Consider the following 13,626-nt stretch of genomic DNA (forward strand, 5'->3'; position numbering starts at 1 on the left):
TTGTTAATTTTACTAAATTAATACAATTTTAATAAATAATAATTTATTCCTCTTTTATTCATGATGGTGCTCCGGATGCAGTAATTTCAACACGACTAAAAAACTTATAATCGCAAAAAGATGTTAAGATTTAAGGTCATTTGCTTTAATTTAATCTTTTTTCTCTTTCATTTTAAAATAAAGAGTATATACCTATTTTAGTCCTCAAAGAATTTCAAACCAGATATTTTAGTCCCCAACTAAAATTAATTATTCGATTGGTTCCTAATAATTAATTCTTTCAGTCACTTAGGTCCTTAACTCCGTCAACTCTAACGGAAGACAAAATGGTCCCTGAAAACTCTAACATGGGACAAAATGATCCCTTGACAACTGTAACAATGGACAAAATGATCCCTGACCCCTTTATTCGAAAACGACACTGTTCTTTCCCAGTTTTCATCATATCTCGCATAACCCTAACATTCATACTCTCCTTCTTCACCTTCACAGTCTTCTTTTCCATCTTCTCCTTCCTCCTCTTTAACTCCAAGATTAAGCAATGGTGTAATTGTCACATGTGTCGCACCTACCTCAATATGTCATGGACCACACACTTCTTAAATCTTTGTGACTGGTACATCCACCTCCTCTGCACTTCATCCACCTCCTCTGCACTTCATCCACCAAAAGCATCCACTTTCACGTCTTTGATAACATCACCTCCAACCCCGACAACGTCCACGACATCCTCAAGACCAAGTTCCACAACTATTCCAAGGGCACGCCTTTCTCCACTCTCCCGCAAGCAATATAGATTGTTGGACATTAGGACATCATGAGAAGATTCTTCTTCGACATCATTGATGACAAGTCATCTTAGCCTAGTTTCACTAGTCTTTTTCTTTTGTTTTCAAATGAATTATGCACTTTCTTGAGCCATAAGCAAGCCAATTGGGTAGATTTTCATGCTTCCTTTGATTTAATCAACCATAGATGAATTAATGCAATTTCATGAGGTTTTATGCTATAATTGTCACATATTATGAAAGAATGAATATCTCATGATTTTGAGCATAGCTTTGATGTGTTTGGTTGGTTAATGATAGGTGAAGAAAGCTTGGAGAAAGGTTGAAGCAAGAAGGAATGGCTAGGAGGAAGAGAGGACAAAAAGTTTGAGCAAAAGTTTGCCTCAAACTTTAGCTCAAACTTTTGGAATAAGTGAAAACGAACCAGGGAGCAAAAAGCTTGACCAAAAGTTTGCCTCAAACTTTTGCGCAAACTTTTGGGAGAAAAGCTTGAGCCAACGTTTGCCTCAAACTTTTTGGCAAACGTTGGCGCCATGAACAACACACCCTGGAGAGCAAAAGTTTGCGCCAACGTTTGCCTCAAACATTTTGGCAAACGTTGGCGCCATGAGTGTGCAAGGGGGAGCCAACGTTTGAGCAAAAGTTTGATCCCAAACTTTGGCTCAAACGTTGGTAGCAGCAAAGATGGGGTGGCTGATATGAAAAGTTTGAGTAAAAGTTTGCCTCAAATTTTTACTCAAACTTTTACTCAAGCTTTCATGATTCCAAACCCGGTTCACTTCGGTTCTTCTCCAAACTCCAAGAGCAATCAACCAAGGCCTCTATCAACCCAATTCCATCAAGAGCAAAGGCCCAATTCAAGGCTTGAAGACCATTTGAAGAAAGTGTATAAATAGATGAAGATTTAAGTTTCTAGGGGAGCTTTCCTTTTAGTTTGCTCTCTGTTTACTGCTTTTAAGCTCATTTACATTTCTGTTTCAAGATCCGATTCAATCCAATTCATCTTCCACTCTTATGTTTGTTGAATTTTACTTTGCCTTTTTAATTTCTGCAAATCCAATTCCCAATTTCCTTTACAATTCAAGCCATTTACATTTCTTGCATTTTAAGATTCTGCAATTTACATTTCTTGCGTTCTAAGTTTCTGCCATTTAATTTCTTGTTCTTTAAGATTCAACACTTTAAATTTCAGTTCTCTTTAATTTCATGCAATTTACCCATTCCCTTTACTTTCTATGCAATTTAAATTCTGCAAATCACAAATCTCTCAACCAAATCTTGATTCGCTTGACTAAATCAACCACTAAACTAAAATTGCTCAATCCTTCAATCCCTGTGGGATCGACCTCACTCCCGTGAGTTATTATTACTTGATGCGACCCGGTGCACTTGCCGGTGAGTTTTGTGTCGGATCGTTTTCCGCACATCAATCATATGCAAATTCTTATTTGAAATAGACACCGAGTGCTTCATTCCTTTTCTTTCGGAATCTTAACAAATGACTTGCTGTCTGGATTCATGGGATCCATCGAAGACGACAACTAGTTGAGAGACATAGGCATTAATTTCCTGAGTATAAATTTTGAGAACAAGTTGATGATTTTTTTTATTTTTTTTAGATAATTACATCTCTACCCAATTCCAAACAAAGTGGGCGTAGTTCCAAAAAATAGTAACAAAAACAGAGCAATAACTACAAAGAAAATATAAAAACTAGCATAAAACAGCAAACAAGGAGCAAAAGAATATAATGATTTTAGCTCCTCCAAAGACACTTCAAGATGAATCCGATCAGTTATATAACATCAAATCGTGATCATTCTCCTTCCAACTTTTACTCTGCAGAATTATTGGTCTTTTTCATAGATCCGTAAATCATGCATCAAAGATCAACTTCATATGCCTTCTTATTCACCTTAAACTTGATATTTACACTCATAAGTACATCAATTACTCCTATATTGTCGATCTTGACACCATCGATTTGTGCATTCTACAACTTCCTCCTTTAACTTCTCTAATACCAACACCCCATTATTAAAGACAATGTTATTTCTACATCTCCATGTGCACCATATTACAGAAAAAAATAACACCATCCACACTTCCTTCATATCTTTTCTTATCTTTCTATCCATCCACACCTCAAAGCATTCTTTGGTGGCTCCTGGCCAAACCCAAATCACACTCCAATCCACCAAGATTGATCCCCACAACTTCCATATATGATCACATGAAAAAACAAGTGATGTACCGTCTCCAATCTATCCTTACATAAGACACAAAAGGATTATGCTTCTGGTACAATCTTAAACTTACATAATCTCTCTCTAGTATTCAATTTTTCTAAAATTACAAACCACATCAGCAACTTAACCCGTGGAGGATTTTTTTTTTGTGAACATTAAATTTATAGAGTGTGCATTGTAAAGTTTGAAGTTACAGTGTTAGACTGTTAGTGTTATGCGAGATATGATAGAAATTGGGAGAGAACATTGTCATTTTTAAATAGAGGAGATCAGGGACCATTTTGTCCCCTGTTAGAGTTGTCAGGGACTATTTTGTCCTCCGTTAGAATTAACAGAGTAAAGGACCTAAGTGACTCACAGAGTTAATTGTTAAAGACCAATCGAGTAATTAATTTTAATTGGAGACTAAAGTGTCCAATTTAAAATTCTTTGAGGACCAAAATGGGTATATACTCTAAAATAAATATGCTTCTAATTTTGTTATTGACACAAAGACAATATACCATAATGATTTTTTTGGAAAGCACCGTAGAATTTTCCTTCCTGAAATCAACACCCAAATGCCTTCCACCTCCATAATTGTATGTTACTATTTTTTCGGACAAGGCTTTATCATTAATTACTTGTCATCGCATCAAATCAGCTCCATTACTAACTGCCTTTATTGTTGATTTCACCGTTTCACAATTTGAAAAACTCTTATTCCATTTATTCAAATCATTAATCTGAATTTTTTTTTTACCAAAGATAAGAGACTCGAACTCGCAATCTCTTAATTGAGTATGGGAAGACTATGCCATTTGAGTTATAACTTATTAGCAATCATTAATCTGAATTACGGGAGGAGAAAAGTGACACAAATATAAAAGTAATTTAACATTGATTTTGATTTGGTAGCATGATAAATAATAATATAAGTAAAACCCTATAGAAATGTTTATAATTGCACGAAAAGATAATCTAATTAAAATTCTCTATATATAAAACGATAATCTAAAAGGGAAAAAAAAGTAACAAAAAAAATTTTTCTCTACAATTTTTCTACATAAAGAATATTAAAAAAAAAAAATAATCGTTCACCTATACCAATAAATAGTGTTTGATATTTGAAATCAAATAATATGGTATTCCTTTAGAAATATTCAATTACATAAATACTATCTACTTCGTTATATAACAGTTGTAACACCCTAACTACCAAAGCTCACACTTCCGGCTGCGTGACTCTAATAGTTCGGACATTACGACGACTTTTATATTATTTAAAAAAATAACACCATCCACACTTCCTTCATATCTTTTCTTATCTTTCTATCCATCCACACCTCAAAGCATTCTTTGGTGGCTCCTGGCCAAACCCAAATCACACTCCAATCCACCAAGATTGATCCCCACAACTTCCATATATGATCACATGAAAAAACAAGTGATGTACCGTCTCCAATCTATCCTTACATAAGACACAAAAGGATTATGCTTCTGGTACAATCTTAAACTTACATAATCTCTCTCTAGTATTCAATTTTTCTAAAATTACAAACCACATCAGCAACTTAACCCGTGGAGGATTTTTTTTTTGTGAACATTAAATTTATAGAGTGTGCATTGTAAAGTTTGAAGTTACAGTGTTAGACTGTTAGTGTTATGCGAGATATGATAGAAATTGGGAGAGAACATTGTCATTTTTAAATAGAGGAGATCAGGGACCATTTTGTCCCCTGTTAGAGTTGTCAGGGACTATTTTGTCCTCCGTTAGAATTAACAGAGTAAAGGACCTAAGTGACTCACAGAGTTAATTGTTAAAGACCAATCGAGTAATTAATTTTAATTGGAGACTAAAGTGTCCAATTTAAAATTCTTTGAGGACCAAAATGGGTATATACTCTAAAATAAATATGCTTCTAATTTTGTTATTGACACAAAGACAATATACCATAATGATTTTTTTGGAAAGCACCGTAGAATTTTCCTTCCTGAAATCAACACCCAAATGCCTTCCACCTCCATAATTGTATGTTACTATTTTTTCGGACAAGGCTTTATCATTAATTACTTGTCATCGCATCAAATCAGCTCCATTACTAACTGCCTTTATTGTTGATTTCACCGTTTCACAATTTGAAAAACTCTTATTCCATTTATTCAAATCATTAATCTGAATTTTTTTTTTACCAAAGATAAGAGACTCGAACTCGCAATCTCTTAATTGAGTATGGGAAGACTATGCCATTTGAGTTATAACTTATTAGCAATCATTAATCTGAATTACGGGAGGAGAAAAGTGACACAAATATAAAAGTAATTTAACATTGATTTTGATTTGGTAGCATGATAAATAATAATATAAGTAAAACCCTATAGAAATGTTTATAATTGCACGAAAAGATAATCTAATTAAAATTCTCTATATATAAAACGATAATCTAAAAGGGAAAAAAAAGTAACAAAAAAAATTTTTCTCTACAATTTTTCTACATAAAGAAAAAAAAAAAAAAAAAATAATCGTTCACCTATACCAATAAATAGTGTTTGATATTTGAAATCAAATAATATGGTATTCCTTTAGAAATTACATAAATAGGGGGAGCTATGTAATGCCCTAACTACCAAAGTTCACACTTCCGGCTGCGCGACTCTGATAGTTCGGACATTACGACGACTTTTATACTATTTAACACTAAAATATGAGCCTGCTTAAAACTTTAAACCGCAACACCACTCCCAAAAATACTTTCGTTCAATAACGTACATCCATAGATACCATCAACTTACAACAACTCATAAAGAGTACATCCATATATATACATAAATATATATAAATAATATTACAAACATAATCCAATACAATTCCTATCCCTCTTACAGATTATATCAAGATAAAGGCGATGGTACGGTAAACCATAACTAAAACAATACAGAGCATCACAACAACAATTAAATAAGCTCTTCGTAACTTCTGCGTCCATATCCTGAAAGGGGAAAAATGTAGGGGGGTGAGAACATCATCCTCGAAAGGGTTTTCAGTAGAGGGTTTTTGGGAATTACTGTAATAGGATACGTGAAGATAAACCGCACCAGTGATTAATAACCGTCTTATGCCTCTTTTCAAAAATAACGGTTTACAATAAAAGTAAAGTCGGAAATCTTTTCTGAAAGAAGAACCGTTCAATTTTCAAAAACTCAAAAGCCTTTCAAAATGGTTTATCTGTGCGGAACCAAAATAGCCTTTCATATTTTATTCCAAACCAGAAACACAAAACCGAAATCAACCATCGGTTCATCTCATTTCAACCATGGCCCTAGGCCCAAACAATCCAATCATCAACCAATCACCACAGTCCAACAGAGTCCCAGTAGCAAACACAAATAGGAAGATGCAAGCACAAACAAACAGTTATTGCAAGTAAAACAACTAGCAATTATTCACATAGGCAAACCAAGTATAATATGCACACCCAAACAATATCACATAGATGCATATGATGCATGCCTGTCCTAGTGGCTGATGATATCATCTGTCGGTTACCAAGCCAACCCGACGTGTCCGGTAGCCAACCCGGGCACAGTCTCTCTGTTGCGCATTATTATCATTAGAGGGTATCTGCGCCCTGTCGCCATTAGAGGGTATCTACGCCCTGTCGCCATTAGAGGGTATCGGTGCCCTGTCACCCTTACAACCAGAGAGAAAACACAAGCATTTTCACATACAACATTCATCTCAGCCATCCGGCTCACGGTTCAATCCAGAACCAGCCAATTTATCAATAAATACAGCCCTTCGGCTTAAACTCATAATTCATAATCAGCCATATGGCCCATAACTCATTCGGCAACCAGCCATAAATCAATATCATACACAGCCATTCCGGCCCATAACAAACAGCACTTCCATCATTCAACATCATCAAATTCATAAAACCGGCATTTAAGCCATAAATCACTTTTCTCAAGCCATTTCACTTTGAAATCAAATTTCAACTCTTTTCAGCTTTGGCTTTAAAGATCTCTTTAATAACTCATTTCGAAAGCACGAATCATCCTTTTCTTGATAATTCAAATAAAATAGTAGAACTCATCAACTCATCATTTTTTCCAAACAACATTTCAATAAAGACTCGGATTTTATAGAAATTCCGGCAGCATCTCCCCTAAAACTTGGACTTTGCCACCCGGTTCGGGTCCCAACAAAACCATTTCACAATCCTTTTCCAACAGCCCAAAATCCAAAATCAATACAAAGGCAGGCCAAAATCCAACAGTCAATCTCAATACCATATTTCAAGAAAACCGTTTCAAAATCAAATCATTATCAGCCGCATAAACACATCCCTAAAGTTTCAAGGAAACGGTTCAGTAACAACCATGTATCGAAAACCAGATCATTTAAAGCAAGCCAGGCTGAATTCAAGAGTGTATTCTATTTTTCACATTCTCAAGAAAATTCATTCAATTCATATCAATTTCCAACGGATCCAACTTGATCTCAAAGCTTTAAAAGAATCAATTTCATAAGCATTTCGTTTCACAAAGCCACATAACAGTCGAGTCAAACAAACACCCATAATCATACAAAATAACCAAACAATACATAGGACTGATACAATCACCAAATACACATCCTCACATCAGTACCCATATGTAATAATTCCAATATACAAAATATAGTTTTCGGAAAGCGCCCCCACCTCAAAACGCAAATTCCATAACCCAAACGCCTCATCAAGTCCTTTCCGCCTCAAGCTGAACTGACGGCAACCAAAACCTCAACTCCCAGCCACTTTCGCAATAACCATGGCAACACTAATCACAACATACAATAATCAGGACTCGACCCCTCGTTATCAAAACTCATATTCATTAACCGAACACAACAGAATATTAACGCGAGGCTTTCCGAAACATACTTACTTACCGAAACGAAGAAGGAACGGATGAACCGAACAGCGGCGGTCTCCGAACCGGTTCGGTGGCAGCTTTAATCGTGACCCGCAATAACTGGAGCTTGACCCTATGTTACAAAACCTCAGAATCTCTGGCCAAACATAACAGCATATTGATTTTCAAGAGCTCCGGAATGAAAATGATTACCGTGAGAAGGATTAAAGACTGAATCAAACTGCAAATGCTCCGGTGATGGTTCCGGTGACCACAACAGCTTCTCCGGCAGCGGCAACTTGCAGAAACTTCTAGCACACAGCCGCATCACAACTCTCATGGTAAAGATGAACTTTAATGGAGAAGGAAACTGAAGACGGGTTAAAGCTTACCAAACGACACCAGTTCCAGTGGCGATTTCCGGTGGCAGCAGCGGTGGCGTTTCTCGGCGACCAGAGGCACAGCGGCCATGGCTGACGACGATGCGAGCTCCATCACCAGTGATCGAGAAACACAGCAGAGGTGTTTACCCCACCCATGAGCTTCTCTCGCGGCGGACCAGAGAAACAGAAGCGGAGTGCCATCGTGACTCTCTCTTGGAAGTTGGTGAGGACGACGACAGCCCTAGTAGCAGTGGCGGCGGGAGTGACTTCATCAGCAGCAACCAGGTGCGGCAACGGCGCGGTGGTGACGCAGCAGAGGCACGCGACGGTGACAGGCGGCAATGGCTTCCCCTGTCGTGCTCCCTCTGCCCTCGGTCCCCTGTTCCCGCCCGATCTCCTTCTCCCTCTCTCTTCGTGCTCGCCGGCGGTGGCACAAGTGGCGGCGACAAAACCCTTGTGGTGGTGGCAGCGGTTCAACAGGGACGAGCTTCTCCGGCTCGTGTGCAACAGCGCCGTCGGGGAACACAGAAACAGCGGCGGCGCCAAGTCCTTCTCCCTCTCTTCCTCTTCTCCGCGGTCCCTTCCCTTAATAATATAAATAATATAATTAAACCCCTTTATTTTTCCAAAGTAGCAGTATTAATATTTAAAATATTACTTATCTAGTCCAAATCATATAAAATCCTTATTATTTCATAACTATCAGCCTTATACCTTAAATATAGAAAATATTCTAATAATTATAAAATTGGATAATAATCATAACTTATCTCAAGTTCAATAAATCAAAATTTGCCTTAATTATCTTTAATAAAATAATTTTTGAAATTAAGGCTATAAATAATTATATGATTTGAGACTTGATCATAAAAAGGCTTTTCAAAAGTTCTGGGTCTTACATCCTACCCACCTTATAAAAATTTTTGCCCTCGAAAATTGATATAAAATGAAAGAAATTCCATAACAGTTCACCCTTGGACACATTTAAGGAAGAAGCAAAAATATCTCAAAATATAATCATATATACGATTTTCAAATACTTTGATTGTCATAAGCATACGGATGTAAAGGTAGGAGTGTGATTGTAAAGCAAACGTTACAAGGTAGGCTCAAAGCAAAAGTTAACATGGGTCAATCATATGATAGTAGGGCAAAGCATCAAAGGCCATAAAACATGATGGGGTTAAAACGACGTGCTTAACATCCGCACACTAATCTCATATCAACCTCAAGGCTTCAACTTTCCAACTCCGTCAAGCACTTTTCAACCTCATAGCCAATCATAAGCCTAACACCCGCAAGCTCGTTTGCAAGGGACAAAACACCCACAACTCATCATAATGTTACACACCTACCGCTTCACCTTCCATATACACATATCACGTCTTAAAGAACTAACGCATCGCGTTACATATACGTCTACAAGTCGCACGTGATATCAAAACAATTCTCGAGTCTACTCAAAAGAATACAAGATCTTAGAAGGAGAGACAAATGTCAAGGACAATACTCATAGATTTAAGGGAATGTATCCAATTTCCAGATAAACAAAGACGCTCAAGCAATGAAGTTTGCTAGAAATAAATCAATTGACAACTTCAAAGATAACCCTTGGATCAAGGAAGTTCAACAGGATCAATAAGAAGAAAATCAGCGTATTAGTTTGAAACAAACTCAAGCTGAGTCGATGAAGTATGAGGTTTACAGAAAAGAATATCTTAGACCCAAGACAAAGCTCACAGAACTCAAGAGCATAATTAAAATACTTCCGAATATTCTGTTCGTTAAAAGAGCCAAAAACTTGTGGAGAAATCACTTTGCGGTCTAAAAGAGAAGTTAAGCAATAATCATTTCTCAAGAGAGTAGCCAAAAGCATAAATATGGCTTTACTTCAATACAATTTCATGTTGAAGTAAACCATGTAGCGTTTTAAAAACAAAATGCACACAAGTTTGGCCAAGAGCTAAAATATTTTCTCAAATATTTTAGAAAGATGATTAGGTGCACAACTCAACCAAAAGCAATTCATAAAACTCGGGAGTAATCAAATACTTGTTCAAAAATCCTCAAAGTTCATATTCAAATAAGCATGTATAACATTTATAGCAAGGACGAAAGAGGAAGTTAAACTCTTTTTAGAAAAGAAACTCCGAGATAAAAATTTGCTTACAATTTGGTAAAGGAAAATAAGTGGTGCATTACAAACGAACCAATTTCCACTAAACAAGGAAGTTCTCCAAAACCTCATTTAAAATAGCACATGCCGATTTTTAAATTAACTTCATCAAAATTGAACAATGGTTTCAATCTCAATCAAGCAACAGAAAGTAAATTCTGTTTAATATTTCTTCAAAGAGAATTCAAAACTTCTTTAAAAGGTTCAAAACAAGACTCCAAAAGTGTTCTTGAAATCACCATCTCAGAAGAACATTCAAGAAGTTTAAGATGTACTAAAAATGAGTCAAGCCATACAAGAAAGGATCTTAAACCAAAGTAGTCCAAACAAGATTCACTAGGCATGAGTCATCAAACAAGCTTTCAATTGATCCAAAAGAATACAAAAGTCATAGGAAAAGACAACTCAGTCATTAGTAATTTCTCAAGGATAAATCTTTAACTAAAAACTCTTGTAGAGAAAATGAGAGAATAAACAATGCACTAATTTGAAACGAATCAAACTGACTCACATACGGATGAGATTCACAAGAGAGGACAAACCAAGATCAATGGTAATTTCATAAGATGTAAAAGATTAGTTAAAAACAGAATCGCGTATGACATTCATAGAGATGAAAAGCTTAAGAAGGAATGAGTCCGTTCATAAGAAGAAAGCTATGAGTCCAACATTTTCAAAAGAACAACAATGGCATAAACCATGTAGTATGCTAAATCAAACTCAAATCAAAATGAATTAAGTAAAGTTTATCAAACGAAACTCAACCGGGATAAAGCGAGAAATCCCCTTTCTCTCCAGAATTTTGAAAAATATTCAAAATACATAATTAATTGAAAATGCACATTGGAACTATAGTAAAATTACTAGAAAGTCAATTTACTTTTAAAGTAAGTGCAATTCCGTAAACCAGTAAGAGTACAGGCGAGGTACTAGAAAGAAATAATTGTTAAACTGTATAAGTAATCTCAAAGTTTCATATATAGAAAAGTATATATCTAATCAACCGCAATTTATAAAATCTCAAAATTGGCTGAGATTACTGTCAAGTAAGAGAAAAACTGAATCAACAATTTCTCAAAGAATGGATTCAGAACCCGGAGTTAAAAGACACAGCGCGTTAAGACAAGTTCAAAACTATATCAAAGAATACCTGAATCAAGAGGAACTCAAACAGGGAAAGATAGATGCAACAAGGATTCCAAACAAGCATATGCAATTAAGATCAAACAAGAATGCATATGAATAGAGGAATAAAGTTGAAAAATCAAACTACTTTTCAAAAGGATTAACAACCAAGAACTTCAAGTTAGGATACAAAAGAATAGGTCGACTTGAACAGAATTCAAGACACACAACTGAATAGCCTCGAGAAATAGTTTCTAGCGTTCCCAAAACCCGCGATTCGCTTTACTCAAAACTCATATATCATCTATGATAACCCATTAGTGCTCTCATATACATAATTCACTAGTATTAAGCCGGCCAAACTTAATATCAGGAATTATGCAATGCAAGACTAACAGCGTTAATCAATAGACCGTCATGTGCATAAAGCTCTAATTCTCGTCATTCGACAAGACCTAATACATGACAAACGCTCAGAGTATGCAATTGAAGCACAGTCGGTCCATTCTTCAGGCTCTACAGGAAGGACTGCTCTGATACCATAATGTAACACCCTAACTACCAAAGATCACACTTCCGGCTGCGCGACTCTGATAGTTCGGACATTACGACGACTTTTATATTATTTAATACTAAAATATGAGCCTGTTTAAAACTTTAAACCGCAATACCGCTCCCAAAGATACTTTCGTTCGATAACGTACAACGTACATCCATAAATACCATTCAAATTACAACAACTCATAAAGAGTACATCCATATATATACATAAATATATATAAATAATATTACAAACAAAATCCAATACAATTCCTATCCCTCTTACAGATTATATCAAGATAAAGGCGAGGGTACAGTAAACCATAACTAAAACAATACAGAGCATCACAACAACAATTAAATAAGCTCTTCGTAACTTCTGCGCCCATATCCTGAAAGGGGAAAAATGTAGGGGGGTGAGAACATCATCCTCGAAAGGGTTCTCAGTAGAGGGTTTTTGGGAATTACTGTAATAGGATACGTGAAGATAAACCGCACCAGTGATTAATAACCGTCTTATGCCTCTTTTCCAAAACAACGGTTTACAATAAAAGTAAAGTCGGAAATCTTTTCTGAAAGAAGAACCGTTCAATTTTTAAAAACTTAAAAGCCTTTCAAAATGGTTTTTCTGTGCGGAACCAAAATAGCCTTTCATATTTTATTCCAAACCAGAAACACAAAACCGAAATCAACCATCGGTTCATCTCATTTCAACCACGGCCCTAGGCCCAAACAATCCAACCATCAACCAATCACCACAGTCCAACAGAGTCCCAGTAGCAAACACAAATAGGAAGATGCAAGCACAAACAAACAGTTATTGCAAGTAGAACAATTAGCAATTATTCACATAGGCAAACCAAGTATAATATGCACACCCAAACAATGTCACATAGATGCATATGATGCATGCCTGTCCTAGTGGCTGATGATATCATCTGTCGGTTACCAAGCCAACCCGACGTGTCCGGTAGCTAAGCCGGGCACAGTCTCTCTGTTGCGCATTATTATCATTAGAGGGTATCTGCGCCCTGTCGCCATTAGAGGGTATCTGCGCCCTGTCGCCATTAGAGGGTATCGGTGCCCTGTCACCCTTACAACCAGAGAGAAAACACAAGAATTTTCACATACAACATTCATCTCAGCCATCCGGCTCACGGTTCAATCCAGAACCAGCCAATTTATCAATAAATATAGCCCTTCGGCTTAAACTCATAATTCATAATCAGACAGCCCAAAATCCAAAATCAATTCAAAGGCAGGCCAAAATCCAACAGTCAATCTCAATACCATATTTCAAGAAAACTGTTTTAAAATCAAATCATTATCAGCCGCATAAACACATCCCTAAAGTTTCAAGGAAACGGTTCAGTAACAACCATGTATCGAAAACCAGATCATTTAAAGTAAGCCAGGCTGAATTCAAGAGTGTATTCTATTTTTCACATTCTCAAGAAAATTCATTCAATTCAAATCAATTTCCAACGGAT

This window comes from Arachis ipaensis, chromosome B10 (genome assembly GCF_000816755.2).
Source record: "Arachis ipaensis cultivar K30076 chromosome B10, Araip1.1, whole genome shotgun sequence".
NCBI lineage: Eukaryota > Viridiplantae > Streptophyta > Magnoliopsida > Fabales > Fabaceae > Arachis > Arachis ipaensis.